The 18,611-nt window shown below is 39.0% G+C and overlaps 1 pseudogene; it reads right to left on the bottom strand.

Annotated features, from left to right (window-relative positions):
• Window positions 1-7,112: 7,112 nt before the first annotated feature.
• Window positions 7,113-18,611, bottom strand: part of LOC102845954 — a 33,473-nt pseudogene continuing 21,974 nt past the window's right edge.

Below are 18,611 nucleotides of genomic sequence, written 5' to 3'. Positions count from 1 at the left end.
TGTTTGTTTTCTTGGCAGTCCATGGTACATTCAATACTCTTCTCCAGCACCACAGCTCAAAGGCGTCAATTCTCCTTCTATCCTCCCTAGTCATTGTCCAACTCTCTGATGCATAACAAGTGATTGCAAAAACCATGGCCTGTATCAGGCAGACCTTAGTCTCCTGAGAGACACTGTTGCTCTTGAGTATTTTGGAGAGGTCCCTAACCACAGACTTAAAAATAGCTAATAATTTTACTTTGGTCTATTAAAATATAAATATACAGCAAGCATTTGCATTCAGAGGCCATAGACTAGACTATAAATTAATAAAAAACATGAGGGCTTATTGAACATCTTATCCTATTTAATATTAAAAATATAAGTTATGTAAATTAAGGGAAGCCTTTCTTGTTAATAAAAACTTGCTATAAAAAAAGTTAATAGGCTAATATAGTAGAGTGGCAGGATATAAGAGCAATATAAAAAAATCAATAGGGTTTCTCTACAGTAACAAAGAGAACTCAAAGACAGAAATAAAGCAAGCAATACCATTTACAATAGCCAACCACATATTGAGATGCTTGAGAGTGAATGTAACTAGAGATACAAGAGACCTATACAAAGAAAACTATAGAGCATTTCTGAAAGACACAATAAAAAACCAAAAGAAATGGGAAAATGTGCCCTGTTGATGAATAAGAAGACTCATTATGGTAAAAATGACAATCCTACCAAAAGCATTCTACATGTTCAATGGAAATTGAAAGGGAAATGATCAAATTTATTTGAAGAGACCAGAGACTCTGAATAAGCAAAATGCTTCTGAGAAACAAAAATGAAGTTGGAGATATAGCACTCACTGGACAGCAGTGGTAATCGAAACAGCATGGTACTGGTACAATAACAGGCACATCAACCCATGGAACAGAATTGAGAACCCAGAAATAGACCCATCTATCTATGGTCAACCGATATTCGACAAAGGAAATCAAAGCTATTAAACGGGGAAATGATAACCTCTTCAACAAATGGTGTTGGCAACACTGGACTTCCACCTACAGGAACAGGATCCACACCTCACACCATACATAAAATCAACTCAAGGGGATCAGAGACCTGGGAGTAAAGCCCAAAACCATAACATTCTTAAGAGACAAAATGGGATCAAACTTAGAAGCACTAGTCCAAGGTATAAAGAGACTGCCAAATACAACCAGAAATGCACAATCTAAAGAGGATAAAATTGATACATGGGACCTTCTGAAGATTAAATCTCTAGGCACATCAAAAACTTTTTCCAACAGAATGAAAAGAAAACCTACAGACTGGGGAACAAACATTTGGTAACTCCATCTCAGACAATAGTCTTATAACAAAAGTTTACAGAATAGTCCTGGGCTTCCACAAGATAAGAACTGATAACCCAATTACAAAATGGGCAAAAGACATGGAAAGAATTTTCACAGAGGAAGACATTCGAATAGTAAACAGATACATGAAGAAATGCTCCAAATCACTGGCAATAAGAGATGCAAATCAAAACCACAATGAGGTACCATCTCACTCCAGTAACAGTTGCGAAGTTTAACAGGGCAGCTAGTAATAGATGCTGGAGAGGATGTAGCGAGAAAGAAACTCTTATACATTGTTGTGGGATTGTAAAATGGTGCAACCATTCTGGAAGGCAGTTTGGCGCTTCCTCAAAAAGCTGAACAGAGAAATTCCATATGATCCAGCTATTCCACTGCTTGGAATATACTCTGAGAATATGAGAACTGAGGCAAAAACTGAGATTTGTACATTAATATTTGTAGCAGCATTATTCATCATTGCAAGAACATGGAAACAGCCCAAATGTCCAACCACAAACAAATGGATTGAGAAATTATGGTACATTCACGCAACGTACTATGCAGCACGCAGGAGCAACAACTTTGTAAATTATTACCTAACTTGGGAGGAATTGGAAAGCATTATGCTGAGTCAACTAACTCAGTCACATAAGGATAAATATTGTATAAAACTGTTATTGTAGAGTAAGTATAAGGATCCAGGATGGGTGGGAAAGGCTGGAAACCGAGGGATGTGATGTACAGGGGAAGGGCGGATTAATCATTGGGTTGTACAATTTGATGAGTAGAGGGTGAGGGAAATTGAAAGAATTTGTTAAAATTTGTATTTGAATTTTATAAATAAACTAGTAGCAAAATTTTAAAAAACAAAACAATTGAATACATAACTGTAAAATTGTATTAAAAAAATAAAATTAAATTTAAAGGGGGGAATTACTACAAGAAACAATAAGAAGCCTGGAGAAATGGAAGGATATACCTTGCTCTTGGATAAGAAGAATCAAAATTGTGAAAATGACAGTTCTACCAAAGGCAATCTACATATTCAATGCAATCTCAATACAAATACCAATTCCATTCTTCAGTGAGATGGAAAAGGTAATTTCCAATTTCATTTGGAATGGAAAGTAATCCTGAAAAAGCAAAACACTCCTTAAAAAGAGAAACAAAATAGGAGGCATCTCACTCCCTCATTTCAAATCCTACTACACTATCATCGTGGATGAGACGTCATGGTACTGGTACAGTGACAGACACATAGATCAATGGAATAGAACTGAGAACCCAGGAATTAGCCCATCTACCTATGGTCAATTAATTTTTGACAAGGAGATTAAATCAGTTAAGTGGATAAATGACTGCCTTTTTAACAATGGTGTTGGCAAAACTGGAAATCTGCAGAAAACTCAAGACAGACACCTCACACCATACAAAAGAATCAACTCCTAATTGATCAAGGACCTAGGAGTAAAACCCAGGATGATAAACTTCATCAGAGAAAAGCATGGAGAACTCTAGAAGCCGTAATCCAAACATAAACAGTCTTCTAAGCATCCTGAAAACACTACAACCAGGAGAAGATAAAATAGATGAATGAGACCTAAAAACAAATCCCTATGCAAATCAACAACAGAGTAAAAAGAAGAGCCACACACTAGGAAAAAGTATTTGGTAGATATGTCTGGTAAGGGACGTAGAGCTAGAATTTATAGAATACTCGAGTACCACAGCAAGATAAACAATCCAATTAAAAAATGTGCACAGGATGTGGACACTTATCACCAAAGAAGACATGCAGGACAAACTCATGAAGAAATCTTTAAAATCCCTAGCTCTAAGATGCAAATCAAAACAACTATAAGATATCATCTCACCCTGGTAAAAAGACCAAATTCAGCAGAGTAGCAAACAACAAATGCTGGTGAGGTTGTGAAGAAACTGGAACACTTATTCACGGCTGGTGGGAGTATAAAATGGTGCAACCACTATGGAAGGCAGTCTGATGCTTTCTCAAAAAGTCAGAAACAGAAATACCATTTGACCCAGCAGCTTTGTTCACAATAATAAAGAGTTGGAAACAACCTAAGTGCCCATCAACAAATGAATGGATAGAGAAGCTGTGGTATATTCACACAATGGAATACTATGCAGCATTGAAAAACAAGGAACTCATGAAATATTATACAAAATGGGTAACTATGGAAGACATTATACTGAGTGAAATATCTCAGTCACAAAAGGACAAATACTGCATAATGTCACTGTTATAAAATAGGACTGACATTGGGATTGGGGGAAACTAAGAGGGATAAATAATGTGCAGTGCATTGAAACAGATGAGGGAAAGAACTGCTTAAAAGGAATATATGATTAGGTATTACTGGCATGTCAACAGTACAGAATAAGAGCTGCATAGTAAAGAAGACTGGGTGGAGGGTGGGGGATTGCACAACAATGAATTAATTTTTAATTTCAAAGAGAAAAATCTAACTGGCAGGGGAAGGGAGGAAAATGTGCAACAATGAATGAATGGCAATATAAGTTCTCTATAAACTTGTATTTTCCTTCCCTGGATGTTTTTGTTTTGTTAGGATCCATTAAGCAGAGCATGACTCATAGTGACTCTATAAACAACAGATCTGAAGTCTGTCCTAGCCTGTGCCATTTTCATAATCTCTGACACCTTTTAACCCATCTCTGCATTAACAGTGTAAATCTACCTAGTCGAGTATCTTCCTTTGGTCCAGGGACCCAGTGTGAGACAACTGACCTAAGACTGCTGCCCCATTCAGCCAGAGTCAGGGGTCTATGTCCAAGACTGTGGGAATGTGCATTGGTAGATATGTAATTGGCAGCACTGAGAGAGCTTTTATGCAGTGGTTTATAGCTGTAAGCCTGAAGGGCCTCAAAATACACTTTGCAAGTTGATATGGTTAAGAAATTATATCCTTATTGTCAACTAGAGCTTCAACCCACTAACTTTCCTACTAAATCCCATAATTATATGATTTTGTTAAGTATGTGTAGCTATTGCAAAAGACTTCAAACCCTGGAGAACAGAAGGACTTGTGTTGGAATTAGAAGTAGGTGCAGAAGGATGGCAAACATATCAGACCTCACGGGGATTACTTTTGTATTTTGGATATTCGATAGGATGGTGGAGTTAATCAAGATCAGAAATGGAGAAATGGCTGTCCAACCCATGCTAGCCTTTTTCTTTGCACTGTCCACTTTTAAGGAGTGCACTGGAGTCATTTTCTTAGTGATCATATTTAAGGAGTAGGCTGACTACAGGGTCATCAGGGAGCTCAATTCTCTTTTGTTGTTTTCTGTGAGAAAACACCAGAGAGAAAACATCAAGAGAGAATGAATATATGAAACACACATGAGATGATTTAATCTACTGAGTGTATTTGAAGAAAGCGCACATCAAGGCCATAATCTACTCACATGTCAAAGAGCACACATGAGCTCCCTAATCCTATATGTTGGCTTGTGCTCTGTATCATAAAGACATGCTCTGGAATCCTAATGAGAAAGAGCTGAGCTGATGTTCTTCCTGTGAACAGTAATTACAGTAACTCTGTTAGAAAACATTAAGCAAACATGAAGTTGACTCCACGAGCCCAAACTAACTTCCAAGTTCAAAAATAAAAGTTCCCCCTTTTCAATCTATGAAAATAAACAGGTATAGACAAGATGTAATCCTGCAGGTGATTACTGAAGTTTAGCATTTGTCACTGGACTGACAGACAAGGGTTAAAAGAGTCTGGCTCTGGAGAAGACTTCTTCCCCAGATGGGATCTCTCATGCCAATTAAAATTTGAGCTTTTGTTCAAACATTTCGCACAACAGTAACATACTAACTTTCCTAATAATCGCCATAATTGTGAGTATGGTTGTGTTAAATGTTGGGTAGCTTTTGCAATGGATTTAGATCTTGGAGAGTGGCGGGCTTGGTATTGGAATTAGAAGTAGGTATAGTAGTATGAGGGTATGTTGGACATCTTGGGAAATGGTTTTATGTTCTGCTGATGGGGACATTTCCCCATTGTGGAGTTAATCAAGATCAGAAATGGCTGTCTGTCTACATAGTGGCCTAGTCCTTTGCACGACCCACATTTAAGTAATGCACTGGAGACATATTCTTAGTGACCACATTTAGGGAGGAGTACTGCGATATGCTCACCAGGAAGCTCAATTCCCATCTTGGGTGTTCTATGAAAAAACCCATTTTCAAAATGAATCAACATTTCAGACACAAGTGAGATGAGGAATGAATCTACTACGTTTATTTGAAGAAAAGGCACATTAAGTTCACATTGTAGTCACAAGTATAAGAGTACACATGAGCACCTTAGTCCTCTCTATCTGCTTGAGCTCTATCAGCAAGACATGCTCTGGAATCCCACTGATAAAGGGCTGAACTGATCTTATTACCAAGAATAGTTATTACAGTTGCTCTCTTAGAAGATAGGGGGAAAAGCATGAAGTTCACTGCAAGAGCTGAATTTAAATTTTAAGTTCAAAACCAACTGCAGATTCTCCTTTTTCAATCCATGAAAATAGATAGAGATAGATACAACAGATGAAATCCTGAGGGTGATTCCAAAAGCTCAATATTTGCCACTGCACAGACACAAAAAAGGGCTAAGAGACTCTGGATAAAGAGAGGGCTTCCTTCTCAAACAGGATCTCTGATGTCTGTCAAACTTCAACTCCTGTTGAAACTTTTCCCAAAGCAGGAAAATTTATATGGCTTATCTAGTATATGGACCCTCTGATGTCTAATAAAATTATACTTGAGAAATTATTTTCACAGATGGGACATATATAGCATCTCTCTCCTGTATGGACCCAGTGGTGTCTAAAACAGCTTGAGATGTCAATGAAACTTTTCTCAGAGAAGAAATCTGGTAGCTTTCTCTCCTGTGTGTACCTGCTGGTGTCTACTAAAATCATACCTCTGAATGAAACTCTTTTCACAGAGAGAACACTTATAGTTTCTCTCCCTTGTGGAGTTGCAGACGTCTATTAAATTTAGATCTCTCAATGAAGCTCTTTTCAGAGAGGACATTTATAGGGTTTCTCCCCTGCGTGAACTCAGTGGTGTCTATTTAAGGCACATCTTCTGGAAAAACTCTTTTCACAGAAAGGACATTTATAGGGCTTTTCTCCTGTGTGGACCCACTGGTGTCTATTTAAGGAGGAACTGTCACCGTACTTCTTTTTACAGAGAGGACATTTATAGGGCTTTTCTCCTATGTGGACACGATGGTGTACATTAAAGTGGACCATCTGAGTGAAACTCTTTTCACAGAGAGGACATTTATAGGGTTTCTCTCCTGTGTGGACCCACTTGTGCCTTTTCAAGGTGGATCTGCTGCCAAAACTCTTTTCACAGAGAGTACATTTATAGGGCTCCTCTTCTGTGTGGACCTGCTTGTGCATATTTAAGGTGGATCTGTAGCTAAAACTCTTTTCACAGAAAGGACATTTATAGGGCTTCTCTCCTTTGTGAACTACCTGGTGTTCATTTAAGTTGGACCTGCTGCCAAACTTCTTCTTACAGAGAAGGCTTGCATGTGATTTCTCTCTTGTGTGGATTTTCTTATGGTGGCATAATCCAGAAAAGTTCTTGAAGCCTTTCCCACAGTGCTCACACTTGCAAGGCTTCTGTCCTGTGTGGATTCTCTGATGCTTCACAAAGTCTGAACTCTGCAGAAAAGTTTTCTTGCTAGTGGGACACGAAAAATACATGTTTGCAGTATGAGTTCACTAGTGAAACACAAGTTCAGAATTCCTATAGAAGGGTTTCCCACACTCTCTGCAGGTGAGGAGCTTTTGGGTCACTGGAGATCTCAACTGGTCCTTTTGAGGGGCCTCCCGTCTCTTCTCAGCTTGGAGATCTCGATCTCCCTGTGCCTTAGGGAGATAATCTTTTCCAAAACATCTTTGATTATTCTCACCAAAGAAGTCAATCAAAGAACCCTGAGGAGAGGCATCCTCTGAGATGTGACAAGGGGCATCTGTAGTCTCCTGTTCCCAATAGGTTTCCAAGTTAACATTCTCTTGGCCATTCTCTTGTCTGTCTCCTAAAAGAAGAAAGAAGATTTCAAATATTGCAATAAATTTTACACTGTTTTCTCTTTCATATGCCAAGTAAAGAGCATCATAAAATATGTGTTCTTTTTCCAAGAGGCCATTAATGAGCAAGGTGGTAAAAAACCATCATCCATACTAATGGCCTGGCACTAAATTCATGTGCCTGAATTCCAGATTAAGGTTTTCATTCTTGAAAGGAAAAAAAATTTTGGAGAAACAAATCAGGGGCCATTGGAACTTTATTGGCCCCTCCACAATTAAACAGCATAGATTGATTATGAGGCAGAGAGGGGAAATTGTATAATTAAACATACTGATTTTCTTAATAAATGAGGATCTTATTTGGTTACATGTTGTTGTTGTTAAGTACCATCGAGTCGTAGGTGACTCATAGTGACCCTACGAAGGAACGCCCTCAACACTTGTGTGATTTTCATCCCCTCTCCAGGTTCATAGAGTTTCCGGAGGCAAGCTATTTAAGGAAGTGGATGCCACTTCTGCTTCCAAGCTTGTTTCAACCAGGGAGCACCACCAAACACTGTCCACCATGGGTAACCATTATTGTATTTGACACATCAGTGTCACAGTGTTCAGCTTCACAGCAACCACAAGTTACTGCTGTATGGCAAATGGACACACCAGGGCTATACGACCTAGAAGATAGAACAAAAACAATGAAAGACAACCCAAGGGCCTTTCAGTATTTCACCCTCTGACACACCAATATGCTAGCCAACTCTGGGCCAGAGACCCCCAGTTCATCTGGCAAGTCTGCTCTTCCAACCCCACTTGGGGCACAGAGAAAGCCACAAGCGCCTGGAGCCTTCCTTACCTGCCTCTCCTTAAGAACCCAGAGGCCAGGTACAGCTGACACTAAGTCTCCCAAGACACTAGGCGTGGCCTGACCTTTCAGTATTTTACCCTCCAGCAGACCCAAATGCTGGCAAACTCTGGGCCAGAGACCCCCAGTTCATCTGGCAAGTCCACTCTGCCAACCCCCACTAGGGGCACAAAAAATATAGTTACATATTACAGAGAAATACCATTAAGCAATTTTTGAAAATGCACAAATATATGCAGAAGAAAATAAAAATCACCCTCAATCAGATCCTAAGGAAAAACTATTAGTATCATTTCCTTCCTCTGTTTTTTTAAAAGACTACAAATGTTGTTTTCTCCCACAGTACTAGACAGATTTTTGCAAAATAGTTTGTCAAGCTTGAATTAAAAAAATGTAAATATACCGTTCATAAGTTTTAAAGACATTCTCCCGTTCACATTTAATCAATTAATCAAATGCTGTAGTTTCTCATTTTACCATCGGGAAGCTTTATTATTGTGAAGCTTTTGCAGAAAAGTGAATACTTTGGGCTATGGTTTAATCTAGCACCCATATCTATTATTAATTCCCAGAAAACATTAAACATATTTCTATCCTAACTCTGGTTTTGGTTAGTATCACTACAACAGTGATGCACACTTAAGATTTCTGTGTTGGTGGTAGAACACCTTGTCAGACTTTTGTCCATACTGTTACCCCCAGAGATCTAAAGACGCTATTTACCTTTGTCTTCCACATATCACAGCCTTTCAAGGCTAACATTAAAAACTAGGCCTTCTATGCACCATCTAACAGGGGCCTAAAAAATCTGAGTTAGAGTGTTACTAAGGATCTTTCCATTCTAGAGCACTGCAAGTGCAATCATTATTTTTGTACTTCAAAGACAAGGACTACAAATCATTTTTTAAATAAATACGTGTGTATGCTTAGCTTCACTAATCAAAATACCTCACTGATTTTATTATAAATATGTATATAAATGTATATCACAAAATATATTTTAAGAACAAGTAAAAAAAAAAACAAAAACCAAAAACAACTAGGCCTTAACTTGCTAATCCAAACATTTCTTTTAAATTGCAAAGCTGTCTTTTCTAGCCTTAAAAAATGTTTATAAATATTCTAATATTCTTTTGTTAGGGTTAAATAATCATTCATCATCAAAATGCACTACACATAATTGTGTATGGATTCTCTAATGATAGAAAGCAAATTTCTTCAGTTTTTACAAGTATAAATAATAATATTTTTCTTCATCAGTCTTTCTCTGCATTTCTGATAAATACCTTAAGAAAGGTATGATTGTGAAATCATACCTACCAGTGGTATGATTGTGTCCACACATTTGCATGGTAAGGCTCTGGATACCAGTTACTAATTGATGTACACTTAACTCCAATGCACAATGCTCTACGTATGTTAGAGTAAACTGTGTGCCACAGGGTTTTCAGTGGCTGAGTTCTTCATGAGGAGATATCTAGGCATTTTTTGGAGGCACTGCTTTGTGGACTCCTGTTTGACTATCAGGTGCAGCTGAGTTCTAATGGTTTCCATCATTCAAAGGTTCAAGATCTACATACTTGGGATGAGCCAATTTCTGAAACAACTGTGCCATCTATATTTACTATATAAGGACTGGGTATTTTAAACTCAAATATTTGCTATTTGTTTAGGTTAACATTTGTTTTTCATTGTTTTATATTTTAATTCCTTAAGTATTCAAGGACCAAACTACTGTTCACTTTTCATGCTTCAAGGCTTCTTTCCATTTCTTTATGTAATTTTTTCTTTGAATATTAAATATAAATAAGTGATGATCTGTAAGCTTCCTGCAAAGCTTCCCACCAATTTCTGTAACTTTTAGGTTATTTTTTATACGCACAGAAGTCTTGGTTCCCCACCCCCCGAGTTGTTCTCGTTCTTATCCATGGCCAGTCATTTTTTACTCTTAATCACTATAGTACAATAGCTTTGCCCTGTCTTTAAACAATGTCACCCTCTCCAACACACCTACCCCTGCTACTCAGGTTACTGAATCAACCAATTTCAACCATGGTCTTCTTCTCTTGGTCTGTCCCTTCACCCTTCCAAGCATGATGTCCCTCTCCAAGGACTTGTCCCTCCTGGCAATATGGATATGTTAGAAATGAAGAAAAAATGAAGTTCACATACTTTATAACACGAATAAACCCTGAAATCAGTGTGGTGAGAAAAATAAGTCAATAACAAAAGGATAAATACTGTATCTCAAATCACTGTCATCAAGATGGAACTGACTCATAGCTGATCCTCCAGGAAGTTTCCAAGGGTGTAAACCACATGAGAGAATATTGATTACCTTTCTCCTGAGGAGTCACTGGCAAATTCAAACCATCACCATCCCCTACAGACAAAGACAACACCACCAAAGCTCAAATATTACAAATCTCACTAATATGAGCAATCTGTGTTGCTGTTCAATGCTGTTGAGTTGCATATGACTCATAGCACCCTTTGAACAACAGACTTGAATTTTGACCTGTCATGTAATATCCTCATCATCTCTGATACATGAGACCGTTGTTAGCAGGATGATGTCAAATCACCTTGTTAGGGGTCTGTCTTCTCTCTTTTGCTGAAAATCCACCTTTCCAATGTGATATTCCTTTCCAAAGAATAGCCTCTCCTAGCAACATGTCCAAAGAGGAAGACGAAGCTTCATGACCCTTGCTTCCAAGGAGCATTCTGGTTACACTTTCTCCAAGATATATGTTTGTTTTTCGGGTAGTACAAGGACTATTCAGTGGTAAAGAGTTGCACTTGGCACTCAAAAAAGGCATTTGGTCTATAAACTTGTTGTTTACCATGGAGTTGGAAAAATCTGTAGCTAACCCTCCAGTGGGTTTTCAAAGGCAGAAATTGCATGACAAGAGAATGCCCATCTTTCTCCCCTGAAGCAACTGGTGAATTCAAACCATATGTCTTTGGAACTGAGGGGCAGTTTCTTACCACTGGACCACCAGAGCTCCCTATGAACTATCCAGGACAGGCAATTACATAGAGACCAAACTTTAGGAGTAGTTTCCAGGGACAGGGTGAAAAGAGGACACAATAGTAATTTTTGACATAGCAACAGATTTTGGTGACAGTTGCACAGCAGCATTCATGTAATCATGTCACAAAATGTACAAATGAAAACATTAAACTGGGAAAAGTTAAATTATATACAGTTTTACAAGAACAACAAAATACATCAACATTCAAATATTCATATACAAATATATGTAGCTGAAATTTCCTAAAATACCCACAATATCTACTGCTACTGCTTTTTTTATTAAGAGTGTAATGCTACATTTAAAGAAAAGACTTAAGATAATGGTGGTGCTGAGATTTAGTTGAGGAACACTGAGAATCTGTATAAATTCATTGTATGTGTTTTGGAACTTCATATATCAAAAGACTTTCTTTTAAGGAAGTTAAATTAAAAAAGCATTCTCTCTTCATTATATGTTCTTCTTGATGGTACTCAACAACATAATTCGCATATATACTTGTGAGGTTGTGAGGGGTGTGTGTGTGTGTGTGTGTTTCATGTGCACCAAGTCCTTAATACTTCCAATACAAATAAATTATATGTAAGTCTGTGGAAAGGGGTGATCTAAATAGGGCAAATGATTACCCAGACTTCAGTCAAGAGTAAGATGGAGGTTCCCAGCCCATCTTCATCCCATCTCCACTACTGAAAATAACCATCCTTCATGTGCAATTTACTGCCTCTGGAAAACCCACTGTAGGGCCAGCTACGGCTGGGTTCTGACCCTACGATAGACAACACATCCTTAGGACTAGGCATACCTATAGTAAATTAGAGCATTGTGAGAAAGATCCTGGAAGAGGTGAGTATAGGTTGAGGAAGCAGGCTTAAGGCTTTTTAAACTGGTGATTTCCTAATCAGAGCCCCTTAGAGTTTGGTGGGAGGGGAGTGGAAAGGACAGCTGTCGGTCTCAGGGGACTTCTCACTCCAGGAGGAAGATCACAGTAGGAGGAGACAAAGAATAAGATCTGTCAATAGCAGGGTTCAGGGCAATGGCCTGGTAGTTTAGCTCTGTGAGCAATAAAAGAAATGAAATTAAAAAATAAGTGCTGTTTATTGGCTAATGTATTCAACAATTATATATTGATCTTCTATAAGATCTCGTTAACTCTAGTGTGTACCAACTTGTGGTGGTGGTAGTGGTTATGTGCCATTAAGTTGCTTGAGACTCATAGTGAATGACTCTATGTACAACAGCTCTGAACCCTGCTCTATCTTGTGTAAAGCTTACTGTCTTTGACACACTTACACCCATTACCACAGTCACTAAATCAATCCATCTCATTGGGGGTCTTCCTCTCTTGTACTGTCCCTCCACCCTCTCAAGCATGACATCCCCCTCCCAATGACTGGTCACTCCTTGCAACATGCCCAAAATATGTCAGACCAAGAACCAGGTATATACATGATAAAATGGCTATTTTTTAAATAAATGTTTCAGAATTTTCACAGTCAAGTAAATTAATTAACTATTGCTCCAATCATTACAGATTTGTAAAGGGAAGGACTATCTGAAAGGAATGAATAATTACACAATACATGCAAGACAATTAATCTAGAACAAGACATGCATTACAAAGTGAATTGGGAGAGGAAAGGAAAGAAAATGTGTATCATCAAAAAAAAATGAAAACTTAATCTTTCTGTAAACTTTCACTAAAATGAAAATAAGTAAAAAAATTTTTGGCTACAGGACTAAGCATAGTTCTGGGATTACAGGTATTCAGATCTTTTGAGGTTCTAGTGTTACTCTTTATTGTTGTTGTTTGTTATGTGCTGTCGAGTCACTTGTGACTCATAATGACCCTATGTACAACTGCCCTGAAATTTGCTCTATCCTTTGCCAACATTACTGTCAGACATACCTACTCTCATTACCCCAGTCACTGAATCATCTCATCTCATCAGTGGTCTCCCTCTCTTTCTCTGTCCCTCCACCCTTCCATGCATATGTCCCTCTCTAAGGACTGGTTCCTCCTTGCAACATGCCCAAAGTATGTCAGATTAAGCCGCAGAATCCTTGTCTCTAAGGAGCAGCCTGGTTTTCCCCTTGCTAGGATGAACCTATTTATTCTCCTGGCAATCTAGGGTCTATTCAACACTCTTCTTTAGCTACCACAGTTCAAAGAAATCAATTTCCATTCTATCAACTCTAGTCATTGTCCAGCTCTCTGATGGATAGCAAGCAATTGCAAAGACTATGGTCTGGATCAGGTGCACCTTAGTCTCTAGACAAACACCATTGCTCTTCAGTACTCTGGAGAGTTCCTGACTTCTCCAATGAAATTTGTCTCTTGATTACCTGGCTTCGGGACCCAAGAGTGTTGACTGTAGAGCCAAGTACACTAAAGCTGTTTACAATCTCAATCTCTTCACCATCTATCATAATGCTGCCAATTGGCCCAATGGTGAGAATCTCTGTCTTCTTGATGTTGAGCTTCAATCCATAATGAAGGCTGCAGTCCTTGATCTTCTGCATCAAATGCTTCAGGTCCTCCTCAGTTATGCAGGCTGTTGATGAATCTTCTTCCAATCCTGATACCACCTACCTCTTCATTCAGCCCAGCCTCCTGGATGATCTATTCTTCATATAGATTAAAAAAGTATGGAGATAGAGACATCCCTGGCATACGTCCTTCCCAATTTTGAATCATGCAGTGTCTCCTTGCTCTGTTCTGATGACTGCCTCCCAGTTCAAGTATAGGTTTCACACAAGCGCAATCAAATGTTCTGAGATTCCCTTTTCTCTCAGAGTCAGCCACAGTTTGTTGTGATCCACATAGTCAAACGCCTTTGCATAGTCAATGAAACACAGATAGACATTCCTCTGGTACTCTCTGCTTTCCATTTCAGGCATGGTAATCCTCATGATAGTGCACATTCTGATGTGTGATGACAGATCCCAAGCAGCCAACAAGACAGCTGACAACCAATTTGATTAGTTCACGTGGGTTTATTAAAAGTTTAAAAATCAAGGATGATTACAAAATTCTTTACCAAAAACCATCATTGTTTAGAGAGAAATAATCAAAATTTGTTTTGCAAATTCAATTATATTTATTCGACCTGGTGCAAATAAAACTGTTAGTCAGCCTGTTGGTTTAGCCTCTCAAGGTCTGTGAATTGTGCACTGGGAGTTCTGTGCTCTACAGGTCATAATATTCAATTGATCAAAATTCTAACCTTCCAGAAACAGAATTTTGTTGTTTATTCTCATGGAGTCAATTCTGACTCATAGTTGGCCTCATGTATGCAGATTAAAACTGTTTCAGAGGGTTGTCTATAAAGAGTTTTAGAAGTATAACACTAGTTTCTTCCTCTGATTTATCTTTTGGTGGCTTCAGAAACTAAACTCTTTATGAAACATCAGTTCATCCTGTTTTCATACTGTTGCAAAACAAATTTCAGGCTACTATGTGAGAATTTACTTTGTTAAAAAGAAATTTATAATGGAGCTCTGGTGGCCTAGTGGCAAGAAACTGTGCTGTAATCCTAAAGGCACATAGTTTGAATTCATCAGATGGTCCTTTGGAGGAGGGACAATCTCCTACTGTGGCAGTCAGATCTGATTTGACGGTGCACAACAACAACAAAAGAAATTTATACATATTCTCTCTCTCTCTCTCTCTCTCTCTCTCTCTCTCTCACACACACACACACACACACACACACACTCCTCAATAATTCAACTCATTACCATCAAGTCAGAGAAGATGATCTTCCACTGAGCTTCTGAGGCTGTAAATTGTAAGGGAGGAGATTGTCCACCTTTCTTTCACAGAGGTTGGGTGGATTTGAACTGCCAGAGAGGCATTTTGGGGTTAGCAGCAAAATTAGAATCATCTAGACCATCAGAGCTCCATATTTATATACATATATATGGGTTTGAGTGTGTCAGATTGTGAAGTTGACACAGGAAAGGTCACAGTTCAGATCCATTACTTGTACAGTCACTATGAGTTATACTCTACATGATGGCACCTAACAACAACATATGCATAAATATTGTTGTTATGTGGTGCTGGAGAAGAGTATTGAATATACCATGGATTGCTAAGAGAATAAACAGTTTTGTCCTGGAGAGGGTGAAGCCACACTGCTCCTTGGAGGCAAGGATTCTGAAGATTTGTCTGACCTACTTTGGGCATGTTTCAAGGAGGGACCAGTCCTTGGAGAGGGACATCATTTTTAGGAGAGTGGATGGACGGCACAGGAGAAGAAAACCCTCGATGAGGTGGCTCAATTCAGTGATGATGTGGGGAGAATAGGTGTGCTGGAGACAGTGAGGATGGCACAGGACAGAGCAGAGTTTAGGGCTCTTGTACACAGAGTTGCTATGAGTCACAAGCAACTCAAAGACACATAACAATATGTGCTATTAAATCGAAACCTGCTAGAAGCCGAGCCTGTAGCAGGTTTTCAGAGGTAGTAAATCACACAGCAAAAACTGACCACCTTTCTCCTATGGTGCGACTAGTGAATTAGAATTTCCTTCGAGTTGGCAATGCAACTGCTTACCCACTATGCTACCATATACATAAATCTGTTTAACTGTGGTGTTGGAGAAGAGTATTGATTATACCATGGAGTGCTAATAAAATGAACAGGTTCATCCTAGAGAAGGTTAAAACCTGCTGCTCCTTGGAGGCAAAGATTCTGAAGCTTTGTCTGACAAACTTTGGGCATATTCCAAGGAGGGACCAGTCCTTAGAAAGGGACATCATGCTTGATGGAGCGACAGTGCAGGAGAGAAAGACCCTCTTTGAAATGGATTGATTCAGTGACTAGAATATTGGGGGTGGGTGTATCAGAGACAATAAGATTGGCACAGGATAGAGCAGGTGTTAGGGATGTTCTATTGTACAGAGGATTGCTATGAGTTGCAGGTGACTCTATGTCACATAACAATAATAACAATATCATCAACAACACCACACACACACACACACACACACACACACACACACACACACATTACTTGCTATGCATCAGTGAGTTGAACAATGACTAAGGATGATGGAAGAAGCAATGTCTTTGAGTTGTGGTACTAGAGAAGAGTCTTGAACATACTATGGACTGCCAAGAAAACAAAATACTTCTGTCTTGGAGAAGGTGAAACCAATTTTCTCCTTGGAGGAGAGAATTTTATTTTTTTTTTTTTCAGTTTTATACTGGTTTACTTACAAAGTTCGTATACACTGTTTTTCACACTGGGAGGGACAGCACAGGAGAGGAAGACCTGTAATGAGATGGATTTTAACTGGAACAATGGGGGAGGTGTGTCGGAGTCATGAGACCAGCTCAGGACTGGGTGGGCTTCAGGTCTGGTGTATGTAATGTTGCTATGAGTCAGGTGACATGATGGCACTAAACAACAACAACTGTGTGTGTGTGTGTGTGTGTGTGTGTATAGTGGCCTAATGGAAAGAAGCTGCAGTGTAATCTTGAAGGAATATGGCTAGGAGCCACCAGCTGCTCTGTGGGAGAAGGATGGGCAATCTCTGAAGGCATGCAGTTTGAGGCCACCAGCTACTCTGTGGTGAAGGATGAAGGATGGGCATTCTCCCACAGAAGAGTCAGATATGGGACGTTTTCGACTCTGTGGTACACCATCATCACTGCTTTTGTGGCATTTTATTTTGCTATGCATCTGAGAGCTAGATAATGAGTAAGGACAACAGAAGAAGAATTCATGCCTTTGAGCTGTGTTGCTGGAGAATATTACAGAGTATCTCATGGACTGCCAAAAGAATAAATAAATATGTCTCGGAGAAAGTGCAGGCAGAGTGTTTCTTGGAAGCAAAGATGATAAAGCTTCACTTCACATATTTCAGGTATGTTGCTAGGACGGGCTATTCTTTGGAGAGGGACATGAGGCTTGCAAAGGAAGAGGGTCAGTGAAAGAGAAGACCCACAACCATGTAGATTGGGACAATGACTGTCAAAATAGGCTCCAGGGTGTCAGGAAGTGTGAGGATGGTGCAGAATATCACAGGATTCAGATCTGTTGTTCATAGGGTCCTTATGGATCATACTCAATTCAAGGGGACCTAGTAACAACAACAACCACTACTTTTGAGTTATTCTGGTATCTTCTCTTATCCATTCATTGTCTTGTAAGATAAGTTACTTCTAGTAAAACTATTTCCTTAGCCTCAAAGGGAAGATAAAATAGTTAGATAAATGCTCCTTTAAAGCTCTCTCTCAAAAAAACAACAAAAAAACCCCAACCCTAACAAAACTTAATTGTTACTAAGTTATCTGGATCTCAACTGACAGAAAGAATAGTTTGTCCTACAATTTCTAGCCATGACTCTTTTCTTTCTCCATGGTACTTTGGTTTATAGAATAAACAAAAGAATATTGTATATTATATATGTTATATGACTATACCATTTTCAGTATCAACAGAGTTGATTCTAATTCACAGACACTTTAGGAGCATCAGGATAGAACACTCAGGCTGACTAATTTAAATTGCTGATTTCTCTGAAGTAGATCACAAAGTCTTTATCCTGAATTATCTCTGGATACTCACATATTTTGAGCATGCTAGTAGGAGGGGTCATGCACTGGAGAGGGACATCAAGCTTAGAAAGATAGAGGGTCAGTAAAAGAGAGGAAGACTCTTAATGGGATGTATTGACACAGTGACTACATCAAAACCTTCAGGTGTACCAGCGATAATAAAGATGAACAGAAAAAGACAGGGCTCAGATCTGTGGCTTATAGGATTGCTATGAGTTGTACTTTACTCAACAGCACATAACAACAACCAGCACCACCTCTGGAGAGACCTGAGGAAGCACCTGCTGTTTAGTAGCCAATACACAGATTGGACAGTTGGGTTGTTCAGAACTGTAATGTTTTACAGAGTGCATAGAAGGAAAGGGTGTGTTACTTTACAACAGAACAAGTTTAGGTTTCCTACTCTATTCTAAAATGTTTGATTTATATGAAGCATTTCTTGTTGTTCCTACTTAATGAAAATAAAGTGACATTAGAAGATGGTATCATGATTGGAGAAAAACTCATCAACAACATGCACTATGCAGATAACAAAACCTTGTTGTTGTTGTTGTTGTTGTTATGTGCCGTCGAGTCGTTTGCGACTCATAGCGACCCTATGCACAACAGCCCTAAACCCTGCTCTATTCTGTGCCAACCACACTGCCTCTGACACACCCATCCCGATTACCCCAGTCACCGAATCAGTCCATCTCATAGAGGGTCTTCCCCTCCTGCGCTGTCCCTC

Source organism: Elephantulus edwardii, unplaced genomic scaffold (genome assembly GCF_000299155.1).
Source record: "Elephantulus edwardii isolate Elephantulus edwardi_28Jun2011 unplaced genomic scaffold, EleEdw1.0 scaffold00286, whole genome shotgun sequence".
Lineage (NCBI taxonomy): Eukaryota > Metazoa > Chordata > Mammalia > Macroscelidea > Macroscelididae > Elephantulus > Elephantulus edwardii.
The sequence above is the reverse complement of the archived record's forward strand: the minus strand, read 5'-3'. Positions and strand labels throughout refer to the sequence as shown.